Source organism: Heterodontus francisci, chromosome 27 (assembly GCF_036365525.1).
Source record: "Heterodontus francisci isolate sHetFra1 chromosome 27, sHetFra1.hap1, whole genome shotgun sequence".
Classification (NCBI taxonomy): Eukaryota; Metazoa; Chordata; class Chondrichthyes; order Heterodontiformes; family Heterodontidae; genus Heterodontus; species Heterodontus francisci.
In genome coordinates, this window is record NC_090397.1 from 33,670,144 (window position 1) to 33,689,121 (window position 18,978).

Consider the following 18,978-nt stretch of genomic DNA (forward strand, 5'->3'; position numbering starts at 1 on the left):
AGTCTTATCTGACACTAGGCAGATTGAAAAGAACAAGGGTGATGATGCTTTTGAGATGTAACAGACTGGCTTCAAATGCTTTGAGGGTGTACATTGAAAGAAATGTTATTGACTGTTGTGGTCATATTGTTGGCCAAAATATTTTTAGCTAAATAACCACTTTTGAGTATTCCAAATTATCTCGAGGGCAGACTTTCTTCCTTTAAAAAGAAAATGTTTCTTGCTGACTATTTCAGTATTTAACAACTGCAATCAAAATTATAGCTAGGGGCTGTTTTCTTCCAGTTGAATTTGTGAGACACTAATTTGATAGTGATAACAACAGAATGCTAACCAACTGCATAACCAATCAAACATTTGAATGGACCCTTAATGGGGAATAATTGTGAAAATGTTTTCAATCCAGCTGTGGGATGAGCAAAATTTTACAAATCTATAGTCAGGTTAGACATTCTCCTCACACAATCGACATCTGCGTGAGTAGCTGACATGTTCAATTGAAAAGCCTAAAGCTTATAAGTGCATTACTCTTAATGTGCAGAGGTTTGATATTTTCAAGACTGAGTTAGAAATCAGTCGTCTTTATTTTACATGCAAGAAATAATATTCAAGTGAATTAATTGTAGCAGATCTTGCCATTTCCTCCATGAGAACGACTTATACTTAATGGGAGTTCAGGGCATATTTTTAATTTTGCCAGTTGGCAACCACTAACTACCACCCCCCGCCCATGCCCACCTTACTGCAGTTCATAGAAGTGATTGCTTTCAGAATAACATCATTTGCAAGATCAAGCCTTTCATAGAGGCTGAAGTTTTCAGGTAAAAGTGTTACTGAAGCTGCTCAAACTACCAAAGACCATTTGAGAGGTGAGTTTAATCATGTTATTCTGATGAGTATTTTTCTATCTTTATTTTTCTGCTATTTCCAACCTAGATGTTTGAACTTGGGTAAAGAAAAATGGTAAACAAAAGGTTTCTCACAAAGCATTTTGAGTAATAGTGCACAAAGGCTGTTAATTTATTCACATAGCATCAGCTTAAATTAGTCTTCCCTGCACATATTCAATGTTATCAAAAAAATTAGCAAAAGCAAAAAAAAAGTTAATCTTGAAATAAGCATAAAGATGATACTTGATCAAAAAGGGAAATAAATTGTTCTATTGAATCATAGCCCAATGTTTGTTGTGGTATTACTGTCAGCCATGATTTTAAAATCTTCTTCGGCCTCCTTATCTCGAGAGAAAATGGGTAAGCGCCTGGAGGTGGTCAGTGGTTTGTGAAGCAGCGCCTGGAGTGGCTATAAAGGCCAATTCTAGAGTGACAGGCTCTTCCACAAGTGCTGCAGAAAAATTTGTTTGTTGGGGCTGTTACACAGTTGGCTCTCCCCTTGTGCCTCTGTCTTTTTTCCTGCCAACTACTAAGTCTCTTCGACTCGCCACACTTTAGCCATGCCTTTATGGCTGCCTGCCAGCTCTGGCAAACGCTGGCAACTGACTCCCACGACTTGTGATCAATGTCACAGGATTTCATGTCGTGTTTGCAGACGTCTTTAAAGCGGAGACATGGACGGCCGGTGGGTCTGATACCAGTGGCGAGCTCGCTATACAATGTGTCTTTGGGGATCCTGCCATCTTCCATGTGGCTCACATGGCCAAGCCATCTCAAGCACCGCTGACTCAGTAGTGTGTACAAGCTGGGGATGTTGGCCGCCTCAAGGACTTCTGTGTTGGAGATACGGTCCTGCCACCTGATGCCAAGGATTCTCCGGAGGCAGCGAAGATGGAATGAATTGAGACGTCGCTCTTGGCTGACATACGCCATAGAGCAAGGTACTGAGGACACAGGCTTGATACACTTGGACTTTTGTGTTCCGTGTCAGTGCGCCATTTTCCCACACTCTCTTGGCCAGTCTGGACATAGCAGTGGAAGCCTTTCCCATGCGCTTGTTGATTTCTGCATCTAGAGACAGGTTATTGGTGATAGTTGAGCCTAGGTAGGTGAACTCTTGAACCACTTCCAGAGCGTGGTCACCGATATTGATGGATGGAGCATTTCTGACGTCTTGCCCCATGATGTTCGTTTTCTTGAGGCTGATGGTTATGCCAAATTCATTGCAGGCAGCCGCAAACCTGTCGATGAGACTCTGCAGGCACTTTTCAGTGTGAGATGTTAAAGCAGCATCATCAGCAAAGAGGAGTTCCCTGATGAGGACTTTCCGTACTTTGGACTTCGCTCTTAGACGGGCAAGGTTGAACAACCTGTCCCCTGATCTTGTGTGGAGGAAAATTCCTTCTTCCGAGGACTTGAACGCATGTGAAAGCAGTAGGGAGAAGAAAATCCCAAAAAGTGTGGGTGCGAGGACACAGCCCTGTTTCATGCCACTCAGGATAGGAAAGGGGTCTGATGAGGAGCCACCATGTTGAATTGTGCCTTTCATATATTGATTTTAAAATACTACTTAACGAAAGGGTCTGACTGTGAAGCCCTGGGACACAAAAATACAATCCCTGCTCAGTGTTGAACCATGACAAGGGCATTACTAATGTTATACTATTGCTACTGTTGCTATTGTCCTATGCCTTACATAAAAGGCCTTCCTAAACATCTTTGCATAACGTTTCTAACCATCAGATAGCTATCTTACTCACATTGTATGGTTCTCTCATGCTACCACTCGGATGGAAAATAGGGCATTAATTTATGTGCCAAGATATCTGTTCAGATGTACTACAGGTATATCTTGACAGATTCTAAACCAAATACTGTGAGTTCATTGAGCCAAAATTGTCCTTGTACATGAATCACAGAAAGTTAACATGCAGGTACAGTAAGCAATTATGAAGGCAAATGTGTTCGGCATTATTGCACAGGAGTTGAAGTATAAAAGTAAGGAAGTCTGGCTGTAATTATATCGGGCTTTAGTGAGACCGCACCTGTAGTACTGTGCACAGTTTTGGTCTCCTTGCCTCAGGAAGGATACATTTGCCTTCGAGGGACTGCAACAAAGTTTCACAAGATTGGTTCCTGGGATGAAGGAGCTGACCCATGAGGAAAGATTGAGTAGAATGGGTCCACATTCTCTGAAGTTTAGAAGAATGAGAGATGATCTCATTGAAAGGTATAAAATTCTTTGAGGGCTTGACAGGGTAGGTACCAAGAATCTGCTTCTCCTAGCTTCAGTGTCTTGAACTAAGTGTCATAGTCTCAGGATGAGGTCGGCCATTTAGGTCTGAAATGAGGAGAAATTTCTTCACGCAGAGGGTTGTGAATGTTTGGAATTCTCTACCTGAGAGGCCCTGGATGCTCAGTCGTTGAGTATGTGCAAGACTGAGATCAATAGAATTTTTGGCACTAAGGGAATCAAGGGATATAGGGTGTTATGACCAGGTGAGAAAGGTGTCTCGCGGTCTCTTTCTCAGCCTACACCTGGTCTTATTATAACAGGGTTTTAATTTTAAACACACCGTGTTTTGAGCTCCTCCTTGGTGAATCCTTGTTCACCGCTTTCCAATGATAAGGCAAAGAATTGAGCACAAACAGGCCTTCTTAGGTTTAAAGAAGAAAAGTGAAATTTATTAAAACTTAAACTCTAATTCGGTTAACGCCTACGGATACACGCCAGGACCCACACTAGCATGCATATGGGATACGCACATGTAAATAGAGACAGAAAAGAGCAGAGGAAAAATTAAAGTACAGGGGTTTGAGGCAATCACAAAGTTTCTTGTTACTGTGCTTTGAGTTCACTGTAGTCATTTTGTAGGTAGTCTTGCTTTTCATTGGGGCCCAGTATTATTCTTAAACCTTGATCACTATAGAAGACTTTTCTCCCTTGGGGTTCATGTGTCTTCAATGGGTCTTCAGTTCCGTGGGAAAGAGATGGGAGCAGACAGTAGAGAGATGTTCTCAGTCCAGGAACAGAGAGCTTTCTCAGTTTAAATTCTCTGTGGCAAGTTCAAATTCAAAAAACTCCAACAGCCAGTTAATCATGTGACTAAACTGGTCTGACTATGTCTGTTTGTGTATTCGGCCATCTTAGCAGTTGAACTGGAATGCTAGCCTCTCCAACTTCAATGTCTGGTAATCAAAAGTCCATTGTGGATTCATTTGGAGCAGGGAGTGGCCCCTTTGTCCTTTCCAAGCACTGTCTGTTATTATGCAAATTTCTTTTCAGTCAGGGGCTTGGCAACACCTTGTTTTCTTCCCAGCAACAATTTTAAAATTTAATGTCCATGTGGTCAAAATATCTGTGCCCCATTCTTGACTGTTGGGGGCCTGCATGACAAAGGGTACAGCAGGAAAATGGAGTTCAGCCATAATCTTATTGAATGGTGAAGCAGGCTTGAGGGGCCAAAAGGCCTACACCTGTTCCTGTTTCTTATATTCTTATAAAATGACCAATTTGAAGGTGGCTTTAGCATGTCCATGGGCTATACTTAAACTAAATCTTGAGATTTGATATTGGTGAAAAGGCAAAATTCTTGCATTTGATAGAAGACAAATTCCATTCTTCCTAACACTGTTCAATGGTAACTTTTCTTGGAGTTTTGCTTCAATGCAGTGGCAACATGGGATAGACATCCTTCCAGCAGGAAAATTTCAAGCATGTTGAATAAAGGGTCATCTTGATGTTAGTCTGCAATGTGCTTCTTTTAAAACTCCTCTATATAGAGGCGTGTTGCTTCAAATTGGCCTTCCAGAACTCTAGAAATGTACCTTGTCCCTCATCAGTGCTCATGGGCAATGTAGAAACATAGAAAATAGGAGCGGGAGTAGGCTATTCGGCCCTTCGAACCTGCTACTCCATTCATTTTGATCATGGCTGATCATCCAACTCAGTAACCTGTTTCTGCTTTCTCCCCATATCCTTTGATCCATTGATGTCTAAGAGAACTGAAAGGGATTCAGTGAGTGTTGAATAGAGCATACTGGAGATGATTGGAGGTAATAATTTACTTATAGATCAATCAGTCTTGTATGTTGTACCCATTAGAGGGTAGCAGTAGTTTCCAGATGCATATATGTGAAAGAGCAATAATATGGACACGAGGAGAATTGGCAGCCCAGGTGGAAACAGCTAATTTCTTCACAAGAGCAATTCCATGTAATCTTTGCTGGTAGACCCTTGCAATGGGAGTGATAGAGCAGATTGTGCTCAAGCTTCATCCAAGGATAAGTTGGTGCCTCCACATTCTAATTTTAACTGCAACAGCACGATACACAAAGCTGCTGGTTGGCCTACTTTTATCAAGGTGAAAAGCAATTGTCATAGTCTTTAGTGGATTAGGTTTTAATGCAGCTTTCCCAAATTCTGTATGATCATTTGCAAATCTGCGTTTAGCACTTCATTCAACACCTCAATAGTACTAGGCTGATGAGCATGACATTTTTTGAGGGCACTATGAGAACACTTGGGCTCTCTTATCATATTCCCTACAGCCAAATCACATGTGAACATTAATTGTCCAAGTTCGCAGATGAAGAATGACCGCCAGAGGCTGCCACATCCATCAAACCATAAATCAGTATGATTCATTACTTACAGGACAAATGGGGTAAGGGGTGGGGAGAAATCAGAGGGAAAGAACATAATTTTTTTAAAGGTGCTTTTATCACCCAGATGGAATTGCTGCTCACTCTTTAATAGTAACCACTGCAGCTTAAAACATTTACTTCTCACATGAATATATACAGGAAATTCAAGTCTTCTGCTGGTGAGAAAATCACATTTCAGGACAGTAGAAAGATTTCTGTTAGCTATCCTGTGCCCCAGATCCACCAGTCTTTTATGCATTCATTCACATGTTAAAACATAGATCTCAAGCCCTTGTGTCTCTAATAGTTTAGTTATGAAAGGTTATTATATTTAATATAACTTACAGAAGATGTGATTTCGGAAATCATTGAAGTAGATGAGTGATTGAGATTGGTTTTAGTTGGCCTCATCTTGAGAAGGACTGGGCATTGTACCATGTGGGAATTATCATGGCTCGCGTATGTTTAAATGTTTTTATCATAAAGATTGCTGCCTTATTAATAGGGTATTAATTTTCAGTGAAACTCCTTTTAAATTTATTTTTACCACACATAACCTACTGAAAAATTAATATTACTATAAGCATATTTGACATGGTTATTCACAAAGCTTTACAAAATAGCTTCCACACTTCACTTATTTAAACCCATTTTTGGTTCACCCACTGTTCTCTCCTTCAACTGGAAAGTGATTTAAGTTGTTACCTTCTAGGTGACCAACAAGCAATGATCGGAGATTGGCCATCAGAAAATTCTCCTTTGTGGGGAAAAATTGGCTCATTTTGTTCTCCTTTCCTTCTCGCAATATCTGCAATGCTCCAGCTAGTCTGAAAGCTGACCAATTAGCGCAAATGTTTGTACTGTAAGTTTTTTGGGCATTTTTCTGGGGGCATTCAAATGTGATTTGCTATTTCTCAGACCACAAGGATGCCTGGAGGATTTTAGTAATTAGTTGATTTAATTGCTTAATTTATCACCTAATCCACTTCAAGCATGTTGTGTAATTACTCCCAATAATTCATCTGCCAAAATATTTAAGTACAGGATATTGAACATTGGAAAAAATGGGCAGCATACATACTCTAAGAATGTTAGCTAACAGTAAAGCTGAAACAGATCTTGAGATGTTTGGAGACTCACTTATTAGCCTGCCCAGCCATTGGAGAGCAGCAATCAAATAGAATATTGAACTATCTTGATAAATCAGCAAAGCAGTAGAAGTTAGAGCATATTGAGCTGAAACTGTGGAGTGCTGTTTCACAACTCACCTTGAGTAGTGTTTTCTTCATGGATCCCGTGGGAACCATTCAAGCCCTGGAGCAGTAAAAAGAAGAACAAGGCTCATCTTGAGTGTTGGAAGAATGTGTTATGAGAAAAAAAATCCACAGAATATTGGGTTTTTCAGCCTTGAGAGGAGACATAGCATACAAGGCTACAGGCCAAGTGCTGGAAAATGGGATCAGAATAGTTAGGTGCTTTGGCCTGCATGGACACGATGGGCAGAAGGGCCTGCTTCTGTGCTGTATAACTCTATGATAACAGATAGGGAATTTCGCAAAGGGATGAATGGCATTAAACAGTAGAAAAGGCAAATTTGAAGTATTCCTTCGAGATAAACATTTACAATAGGACAAAATGTATAGATTCAACTGGTGAAGAACACATTTAGACTGCTATCAGGAAATTCTTCATGATCGAAACACTGAACAGACTTTTAGATTAGGTAATGCAGGCCAATGCCTTGAACTTATTTAACAGATACTCTGACTTGAGCATGCACTTCACCATATCAGCGTGACTAAGGAAAAGAGTAGGCAGGGAGCAGATGATGAAAGCAAAGGGACTGGTGGTCTGAGGTGCATTTGTTTTAATGCAGGAAGTGTAGTAGGTAAGGCAGATGAACTTGGGGCTTGGATTAGTACATGGGAGTATAGTTTAGAGATACAGCACTGAAACAGGCCCTTCGGCCCACCGAGTCTGTGCCGACCATCAACCACCCATTTATACTAATCCTATACTAATTCCATATTCCTACCACATCCCCACCTGTCCCTATATTCCCCTACCACCAACCTATACTAGGGGCAATTTATAATGGCCAATTAACCTATCAACCAGCAAGTCTTTGGCATGTGGGAGGAAACCGGAGCACCTGGAGGAAACCCACGCAGACACAGGGAGAACTTGCAAACTCCACACAGGCAGTACCCAGAATTGAACCCGGGTCGCTGGAGCTGTGAGGCTGCGGTGCTAACCACTGCGCCACTGTGCCGCATGATGTTATTGCTATTACTGAGACTTGGTTGAGGGAAGGGCATGATTGGCAACTAAATATCCCAGGATATCGATGCTTCAGGCGGGATAGAGAGGGAGGTAAAAGGGGTGGAGGAGTTGCATTACTGGTCAAAGAGGATATCACAGCTGTGCTGAAGGAAGGCACTATGGAGGACTCGAGCAGTGAGGCAATATGGGCAGAACTCAGAAATAGGAAGGGTGCGGTAATAATGTTGGGGCTGTACTACAGGCCGCCCAACAGCGAGCGTGAGATAGAGGTACAAATATGTAAACAGATTATGGAAAGATGTAGGAGCAACAGGGTGGTGGTGATAGGAGATTTTAATTTTCCCAACATTGACTGGGATTCACTTAGCGTTAGAGGTCTAGATGGAGCAGAATTTGTAAGGAACATCCAGGAGGGTTTTCTAGAGCAGTATGTAAATAGTCCAACTCGGGAAGGGGCCATACTGGACCTGGTGTTGGGGAATGAGCCCAGCCAGGTGGTTGAAGTTTCAGTAGGGGACTACTTTGGGAATAGTGATCACAATTCCGTAAGTTTTAGAATACTCATGGACGAGAGTGGTCCTAAAGGAAGAGTGCTAAATTGGGGGAAGGCCAACTATACCAAAATTCGGCAGGAGCTGGGGAATGTAGATTGGGAGCAGCTGTTTGAAGGTAAATCCACATTTGATATGTGGGAGGCTTTTAAAGAGAGGTTGATTAGCGTGCAGGAGAGACATGTTCCTGTGAAAATGAGGGATAGAAATGGCAAGATTAGGGAACCATGGATGACAGGTGAAATTGTGAGACTAGCTAAGAGGAAAAAGGAAGCATACATAAGGTCTAGGTGGCTGAAGAAAGACGAAGCTTTGGAAGAATATCGGGAATGTAGGACCAACCTGAAACGAGGAATTAAGAGGGCTAAAAGGGGTCATGAAATATCTTTAGCAAACAGGGTTAAGGAAAATCCCAAAGCCTTTTATTCATATATAAGGAGCAAGAGGGTAATCAGAGAAAGGATTGGCCCACTCAAGGACAAAGGAGGAAAGTTATGCTTGGAGTCAGAGAAAATGGGTGAGATTCTAAACGAGTACTTTGCATCGGTATTCACCGAGGAGAGGGACATGATGGATGTTGAGGTTAGGGACAGATGTTTGATTACTCTAGGTCAAGTCGGCATAAGGAGGGAGGAAGTGCTGGGTATTCTAAAAGGCATTAAGGTGGACAAGTCCCCAGGTCCGGGTGGGATCTATCCCAGGTTACTGTGGGAAGCGAGAGAGGAAATAGCTGGGGCCTTAACAGATATCTTTGCAGCATCCTTGAACACGGGTGAGGTCCCGGAGGACTGGAGAATTGCTCATGTTGTCCCCTTGTTTAAGAAGGGTAGCAGGGATAATCCAGGTAATTATAGACCGGTGAGCCTGACGTCAGTGGTAGGGAAGCTGCTGGAGAAGATACTGAGGGATAGGATCTATTCCCATTTGGAAGAAAATGGGCTTATCAGTGATAGGCAACATGGTTTTGTGCAGGGAAGGTCATGTCTTACCAACTTAATAGAATTCTTTGAGGAAGTGACAAAGTTGATTGATGAGGGAAGGGCTGTAGATGTCATATACATGGACTTCAGTAAGGCGTTTGATAAGGTTCCCCATGGTAGGCTGATGGAGAAAGTGAAGTCGCATGGGATCCAGGGTGTACTAGCTAGATGGATAAAGAACTGGCTGGGCAACAGGAGACAGAGAGTAGCAGTGGAAGGGAGTTTCTCAAAATGGAGATGAGTGACCAGTGATGTTCCACAGGGATCCGTGCTGGGACCACCGTTGTTTGTGATATACATAAATGATTTGAAGGAAAGTATAGGTGGTCTGATTAGCAAGTTTGCAGACGACACTAAGATTGGTGGAGTAGTAGATAGTGAAGGGGACTGTCAGAGAATACAGCAGAATATAGATAGATTGGAGATTTGGGCAGAGAAATGGCAGATGGAGTTCAATCAGGGCAAATGTGAGGTGATGCATTTTGGAAGATCCAATTCAAGAGTGAACTATACAGTAAATGGAAAAGCCCTGGGGACAATTGATGTACAGAGAGATTTGGGTGTTCAGGTCCATTGTTCCCTCAAGGTGGCAACGCAGGTCAATAGAGTGGTCAAGAAGGCATACGGCATGCTTTCCTTCATCGGACGGGGTATTGAGTACAAGAGTTGGCAGGTCATGTTACAGTTGTATAGGACTTTGGTTCGGCCACATTTGGAATACTGCGTGCAGTTCTGGTCGCCACATTACCAAAAGGATGTGGATGCTTTGGAGAGGGTGCAGAGGAAGTTCACCAGGATGTTGCCTGGTATGGAGGGCGCTAGCTATGATGAGAGGTTGAGTAGATTAGGCTTATTTTCATTAGAAAGATGGAGATTGAGGGGGGACCTGATTGAGGTGTACAAAATCATGAAGGTATAGACAGGGTGGATAGCAAAAAGCTTTTTCCCAGAGTGGGGGATTCAAATACTCGGGGTCACGAGTTCAAAGTGAGAGGGGAAAAGTTTAGGGGGGATATGCGTGGAAAGTTCTTTACGCAGAGGGTGGTGGGTGTCTGGAACGCGTTGCCAGCGGAGGTGGTAGATGCGAACACGATAGCGTCTTTTAAGATGTATCTAGACAGATACATGAATGGGCAGGAAGCAAAGAGATACAGACCCTTAGAAAATAGGCGACATGTTTAGGTAGAGGATCTGGATCGGTGCAGGCTTGGAGGGCCGAAGGGCCTGTTCCTATGCTGTAATTTTCTTTGTTCTTTGTTTTATATATAAGTATGAGGTGGTAGATTTTGTGGGAAGGATAAGGAGGCCACACATCCCTTGAAAAATAAGTGTCTAAATGGGGAGAGGAAAGCGGAATCTCCGGGTACAGATACAAACATCTGTAAAAGTAGTGACAAAGGTTAAGAATGCCATAAGGAAAGCAAACGGGGTTCATTTCTAGAGGCATAGGATTGAAAAGCAGGGGAGTTATTTTAAGCTTGTATGGAACCTTGGTTAGAGCACAATAGGAGTACTGTGCATAGTTATTTTCTCCATGATATATGAAAGATGTGGAGGCAGTGGAGGAGATGTAAAAAAAATTAACTAGATGTTACCAGAACTGAGAGGCTATGTCTATCAGGAAAGATTGAAAAGAGTGAGGTTCTTTACACATAGCGATAACTGTACAGGTGACCTGATAATGGTCTTCAAGATTATGAAATTGTTTGATAGGGTAAACGTAGAGAAGATGTTTCCACTTGGGCACAAGAATGGAACTAGGGACTACAAATATAAAATAGTCACTAATAAATCCAGTAGGGAATTCAGGAGAAGCTTCTTTATACAGACACTGGTTAGAATGTGGAACTCACTACCACAAGGAGTACTTGAGGCAAATAGCATAGATGCATTCAAGGGAAAGCTAGATAAGCACATGAGTGAGACATAGAAGGTATGTTGATGAGTTTAGATGAAGAAGGGTGGGAGGAGGCTCTTATGGAATATAAACACCGGCTTGGGCGGCGCAGTGGTTAGCACTGCAGCCTCACAGCTCCAGCAACCCGGGTTCAATTCTGGGTACTGCCTGTGTGGAGTTTGCAAGTTCTCCCTGTGTCTGCGTGGGTTTCCTCCGGGTGCCTCCCACATGCCAAAGACTTGCGGGTTGATAGGTAAATTGGCCATTATAAATTGTCCCTAGTATAGGTAGGTGGTAGGGAAATATAAGGACAGGTGGGGATGTGGTAGGAATATGGAATTAGTGTAGGATTAGTATATAAATGGGTGGTTAATGGTCGGCACAGACTCGGTGAGCCAAAGGGCCTGTTTCAGTGCTGTATCTCTAAAACTAAAACTAAAACTTGGACCTCTTGGGCCGAATGGTTTTATTTCTATGCTGTAAATACTTTGTAATATTATGTAATATTTGCACAATTGCAGGTTTTCTGGATAGATCACTTAAAATAGGCCAAATGTTTGCCTGCATTTGTATTTACCTTGTGCTCTGAATGGGCAATTATACAGTCAAATTCCTTTTTATGAAAGTGCTTTGTTTTCTCCTCCTGCAATGCCTGTCCTTAAGTTAATTTCTTTATTTATTGCTATCAGTGCCACATATATGATGCCAAATGAATATGAGTGAAGTCAGAAAGGATATTTGGGAAAAATAATATCTAGCTTGACTATTGAGTAAATGCCATTTCTTTGTATTTTTAATAATTGTCATTTGCAATGTTTACATATTTTAATGTTTCATGAAGAAAAGCATGTTTATCATCATAAAAAATAATTAGCAGTGACTCAATAAACTATTGAATTATACATGCTTATACTGGTTCTACGGTACCAGTTGACTGTTTTATCTTCTCTGATATTGCATGGTCTGCTTAATCCTATGTTCTTAATTTCTATGCCACTCTCATTGATTTGACCTTTTGAAGTACCTACAGTAAGTTCCAGAAGCTTGACAGTGAACATTTATCTCCTACACGATGATGCATTATTCATTAATTTTGTTACTTCTAAGCCTCATTCTTTTTTTGATATATTAAAAGCTACAATCCACATGGATTTTTGTAACATTTTCAATTGGAAATTGTGTTTATCTGTTTTGCTTGAGGAAACAAGTGATCTTTGGTTGCCAGTGGTTTAATATTCTTGTGTTTGACATCCCACAGTCATGAGAGCACTCAGCCAATCTCTAGAATAGGAAGCTTACCATGCAGTGTTTAAGGTAGCTTGTTCAGCAAACAGGATCAATTTAAAAGAAAATCTGCACTAGTGTTTGATTAAAAAAAAAAGTAAAAGGAAAGTTCAAATTTCAAGAGTACTACATTTAGCAATTTGCTTTTAAGGAGAGTTTCTCCTTGCCGGGTTTCAGCAGGCTGTAAAAATTATTAGTAAAACTAATACTATATAATTATCACAAAAGTTAGGTGTTTGAAAGGAGGATAAGAAAAAGCAATTTGTGAAACGTCTGTATAAATATTAGTCTAATTTCAATCCAACTGACTTAAGACAATCAAATTCCAAGCCAGATCTGAACTGGAAACCTCTCTGCTCTTCTGTTGATTGGTGATGTGGGGCTGAATTTTCGCCCCCTCCTGCACCCCCCCGAGGATGGGAATGGAGATAAGGAAGCTCCGAAAATACTGGCACTGGGTGGCGTGTCGATTTCAAGGCGCGATCCCTGTGCTAGCAAAAATGAGCAGGGTGAGGGCTGGCGAGACAGGAATTCTGCTCTCCCTCCAATTCAGGCCAATTAAGAGCTTGTATGTGTTGGAAGTTCTAATTTTTAAAGGGGCACATGGGTAGTATATACCTCCTAAAACAGATCAGCTGTGGGGAGGCAGGTAAAGAGTGGGCATCCAGTCATGGCTCTCCCAGGGCATCAACTCAAACCCATAAAAGGATCAGTGGGGCAAAGGGGGACTCAGCTCTTAATAAAGAGGTGCCCTGTGCAGGTGGCAGGGAGAGTGAGCACTCAGTGCCAAGTCTTTGAACTGGTTTGGTGCCCACCCCCCACGTCATGGCGGAGGCAAAAGAACAGGTGGAAAGGCTGCAAAGGAAGGTTGGGCAACCACCTGGCCAGAAAAAAGGCTCCAGTTCCAGATTTTGGGCCCAGTGGCAATGAAGGGCAACACCCTTCTCTGGAAAGGTGGAACCCCAAGCAGCAGGAAGGCTCAGGAGAGGAAAGAGAGGCAGGAGGGACATGGAGGCCATACCTTCAACACATGATCTACCGCCAAAGTAGGAGCTATCTGGAGATGACTGAGACACAGTGCCAGAGGAGATTGCGACTCAGTAGACAGATTGTCACAGACATCCGTGACCTCATCGCCGAAGTCATCACAGCACTTTTTCACCCAGAGGGTGTTGGGTGTCTAGAATTCACTGCCCAGATTGGTGGTGGAGGCAGAAACCTTCAACTCCTTTAAAAGGTAGCTGGACATGTACCTGAAGTGCAGTAACCTGCGAGGCTATGGACCAGGTGCTGGAAGGTGGGATCAGATTGGGCAGCCAGTTTTTTCAGACACAATGGGCTGAATGGCTTCTTTCTGATCCATAATTTTTTTTTTTATTCATTCATGGGATTTGGGCTGGCTAGGCCAGCATTTATTGCCCATCCATAATTGCCCTACTCTGCCTCCGGAGAATACTTGGCATCAGGTGGCAGGGCCGCATCTCCAACACAGAAGTCCTCGAGGCGGCCAACATCCCCAGCTTGTACACACTACTGAGTCAGCGGCGCTTGAGATGGCTTGGCCATGTGAGCCGCATGGAAGATGGCAGGATCCCCAAAGCCACATTGTACAGCGAGCTCGCCACTGGTATCAGACCCACCGGCCGTCCACGTCTCCGCTTTAAAGATGTCTGCAAACGCGACATGAAATCCTGTGACATGGATCACAAGTCGTGGGAGTCAGTTGCCAGCGTTCGCCAGAGCTGGCAGGCAGCCATAAAAACAGGGCTAAAATGTGGCGAGTCGAAGAGACTTAGTAGTTGGCAGGAAAAAAGACAGAGGCGCAAGGGGAGAGCCAACTGTGCAACAGCCCCGACAAACAAATTTCTCTGCAGCACCTGTGGAAGAGCCTGTCACTCTAGAATTGGCCTTTATAGCCACTCCAGGCGCTGCTTCACAAACCACTGACCACCTCCAGGCGCGTATCCATTGTCTCTTGAGATAAGGAGGCCCAAAAGAAAAGATAATTGCCCTTGAACCACTGCAGTCCATTTGGACTTCGTAGCAGTTAGATAAAACTGAGTGGCTTCCTAGGCCATTTCAGAGGGCATGTAAGAGTCAACCACATTGCTGTGGGTCTGGAGTCACATGTAGGCCAGACCAGGTAAGGACAGTAGATTTCCTTCCCTAAAGGACATTAGTGAACCAGATAGGTTTTTACAACAATCGACAATGGTTTCATGGCCATCATTAGACTAGCTTTTAATTCCAGATTTATTAATTGAATTCAAATTCCACCTTCTGCTGTGGTGGGATTTGAACCCATGTCCCCAGAGCAATACCCTGGGTCTCTGGGTTACTAGTCCAGTGACAATACCACTACTCCACCGCCTTCCCGTCGATGGTTCTATGTTTTCTATGGTTCACTGGTCAGTGGCTATCAAAGTAACTGTGGCCTTGAACATCTTCAGTTCTGGCTCCTTCCAAGGATCAGCTATGGACCTTGGAGGCATCTTGTAAACAGTAGCAAACCACTGCATCTCACTGGTCACATGCCCTCTTTGCCAGAGCTGGGCAGCTCATTCATTTCACAACAGATATGGCCTTGCAAGGACAGAGGGCATTGGGTTTCGCTGCCATCGCTGGATTCCTCCAGGTGCAGGGCATCATGGATTGCACCCACATGGCCATGAAGGCACACAGTGAATGGCTAGCGAGGTTTATCAACAGGAAGGGTTTCAACTCCCTGAATGTCCAACTAGTCTGTGACCACAACAAGAGCTTCCTCCATGTGTGCGCTCAATTTCCTTGCAGCTGCCATGATGCCTTCATTCTCCAGCAGTCCAGGCTTCCCCAGATCTCACTCTTACACCCTAAGTGCCTGGATGGATCCTATGGGACATGGGAAATCTATTGAAGAGATGGCTACTGACCCCTTGGGGCAGTCTCAGCCAGAGGCACACAGGTGATACAACCAAAACCACCTGCTAAGCTGGATAAACATTGAGCAAGCCATTGGGCTTCTGAAGATGCTATTCTGGTGCTTGGACCAGTTGGGTGATGCCCTCCAATACCCTCCTTCAAAGGTCTCAGTCATTGTGGTGGTCTCCTGTGCTCTCCCTAACATGACCCTCCACAGAGGTATGGACCTTGCGGACGGTGAGGCCCTGGAAAGAGACAGCTCATTGGGGCAGAACAGGAGAGGAGGAGGAAGATGAAGTGGAAGGAGATTACGCTAAACAGGGAGGTGCCCCTGCTGCATGATGTGACCTCCTCCTGCCACCCTCTGGGAATTGGACCTCCCTCCTCACCCTCATGGCATCCAGCATTAGATCCAGGCCAACATTGATGAAGTGTACAAAGGTAGTAAAGGAAGTACAAAGGAAGTGTACTTGATGTACAAAGGGACCTAGGTGTCCTCGTCAATAAGTAACTGAAAGCTACCATGCAGGTGCAGCAAGTAATTAGGAAGGTGAATGGTATGTTAGCCTTTATCGCAAGAGGATTTGAGTACAGGAGTAGCGAAGTCTTGCTTCAATTGTATAGAACCTTGGTTAGACCGCATCTGGAATACTGTGTGCAGTTTTGGTCCCCTTACCTTAGGAAGGATATCATTACCATGGAGGGAGTGCAACGAAGGCTCACCGGACTTGTCTCGGGATGGCGGGACTGTCCTATGGAGAGAGATTGGGGAAACTGGGCCTGTATTTTCTCGTGTTTCAAAGAATGAGAGGTGATGTCTTTGAAACCTACAAAATACTTAAAGGGATAAACAGGGTAGCTGCAGCTAAGACGTTTCCCCTGGTTGAGAGTCTAGAACCAGGGGGAAAATAAGGGGGAAGCCACTTAAAACAGAGATGAGGAGAAATTTCTTTATTCAGAGGGTTGTGAGTCTTTGGAATTCTCTATCCCAGAGGGCTATGGAAACTCAGTCATTGAGTATGTTTAAAGCAGAGATTGTCAGATTTCTAAATACAAATGACATAAAGGGATATGGGGATAGTGTGGGAAAAAGCATTGAAATGGATGATCAGCCATGATTGTATTGAATGGTGGAGCATGCTCAATGGGCTGAATGGCCTACTCCTGCTCCTATGTTCCTAGGTGAGCGTCTGCCCTGCCCCTAGTGCCAGGCCTAAAGTTCACCTGTGACATGTCACTTCCCTCTGGTACTGTGGAAGGCTTTGACACAAACCGCAGATCTCTCCCTCAGGACAACAGCAGCCTCAGTGTCCAAATGAGACCCACATTTCATCTGACCCATCTCCATTTCTGCCCCCCACTGGCTCGACGTGGACAGGTGACCCGTCTCCATATCAATTAAACGCTCACCCCCGTGAAAATCTGCACTTTAATCAGTTTCCCACTGGAGGTGAGACCTGGCTCCTGTTGCCTGCCTCTGCAGTAAAAATTCAACCCCATGGGTTTTGTAACATCTAACCGAACCATTGGATCAGTCAGTCAAGGGTCTTGCTTAACATCTCACTGAAAAAGTGGCACCTCCAAGAAACCAAGTGCTGCATTTAAATGGCAGTCGAGATAAAATGCTCAAATCTTGGGTTGGGGCTTAAGCTCACAATTTTTTGACTCGTCACCAACTGCACGAAGCTGCCATTTCAAAAAGAAGGTTCTGGCCTTGGATGATATCTATAGTAAAGGGTCTTAACCATGAAGAAAGCTGGGTTAATTTGGTTTAACTTCAGTGAAGATGAGGAGGTTAAGGTGTAATCAGATTTGGTTGTTTTAAAAAATTTGTTGGGAATCGACAAATAGATTGTACATAATTCTTCCCTCACCTAAAGGAATCTAGAACAACAGGTGTCATTTAAAATTCAAACATCGCTCAATAAATGTAAATCTAAGGTAAGGTTCACCAGATGGCACAATGCTCCATCAAGTTTGGGCTACTTGAAATTCAAATTCCAAAGGTGAAAGCCCATCGTCTAACCCACTGCACTAACAGTTCCCCACACCACTCCAAGGAACTCAAATTCCATATGTGATTCACAAACGAGCAAAAAGCCAGGTTCGGTGAATTGTTACAGTCACATTTTTACCCAGAAGGCATGCAAACTATTAAAAACCAGCTGCAATAATGAAAATGAGCCCAGCAATCCTTATTGTATAATGTGCAAAATTCCCAATCAATTTCTTTTCAGTCTTAATGTTATCTATATGCTTTGCAGAGCCAATGAAAAATATCACCTTGTCTAGTAGAATTTAATTCCCAGTTCAACATGCCTGGATTTCCCATCTCTATTTGAGAAATGGTAACATGTACATTACACTCTTCGACAAATACTGTCCATCTTACACATGCATGATGCCATATTAGCAACAATGTGCCAGTCTGGATTGCTCTGAAATGACTAGTATTGTTCTAGCCATAGTTATCTCTTCTCATTAGGAAGAAAGAATGAGTCATGTAGAGCTTTAGGGTCCACAAGTGTCAGGCAAGGTGAGGAGGCAGGCATCCACGAATTACCACAGGGACTGAACCTGCAGTATTGGCATCTTTCTGCATCAGTCTAGCCAACTGAGCTAACCAATCCCATGATTGATATTAAACAAGAATTTTAAACATGTATAAAAATCTGCAATCGAATTGATGTAGGACACACTCTAAGTATTTAGTCCAACCAAGAAGATCGACTATCTTTCCTTAAGGAAATTGATCTGAATTGTGCTTTGATTTTATGATGGATGATGTTCTATGGGCCACAACTGGTTGACACATTCTGTAGTTGATCTTGACACATTGGGCTGGATTTTGCCACAGGCTTCAGGACCCCGATGTTGGGACCAAATGGGGGTTGTAAGCCCACACTTGCTGGCAGTGAGACTGGCTCAGCAATCTTCCAGGACACGACCTCCTCATTATCTGCTTCTGCGTTCCCCCATCCTATTAAGGATGGTGGGAAGGTCCCTGAGCTCGGAGGCCCGATCAGAGGGCCTGCAGCTTGGGAATCTCAGCAGTCCCATTGGGAGATGTGGGCACCACTGAGGCAGGTTGTGGACATGAGATGCCCATGCTGGCCTGCACAGCAGTGTGTAAGCAAACAGGATGGTGCCCAGTATGTACATCGGGATAGAATGGAAACTCCTCTGCTGAATTGAGCTTGGTCGGAATTACGGCCTTTCAAGCCTGCAGCCCTATCATTGGAGCATGGACCTTTTGGCTCCAATGATGCCCACCAGCTTGCCACAGAGAGGCCACCTCCATTGTGCTGGGGGTCTCCTCAGTTGGTGGGGGGCCACTCCACTTCTGGTAAAATGCTGGGAAGGCTGCAAAATGACTCCTAATTGGGACTTAACCATCTTAATTGGCTGCCTCCCTCCATTGTGCAGGCAGCCGATTTGGTACCCCACCTCCTTCCCACCCCCGCCCCAAGAATCTTGCCCAGTGGTGGGACTGCATCGGGGAGCCGCCCCGAAGCAGCTCCCCCCATTTTTCCAGCCCCCTCTCT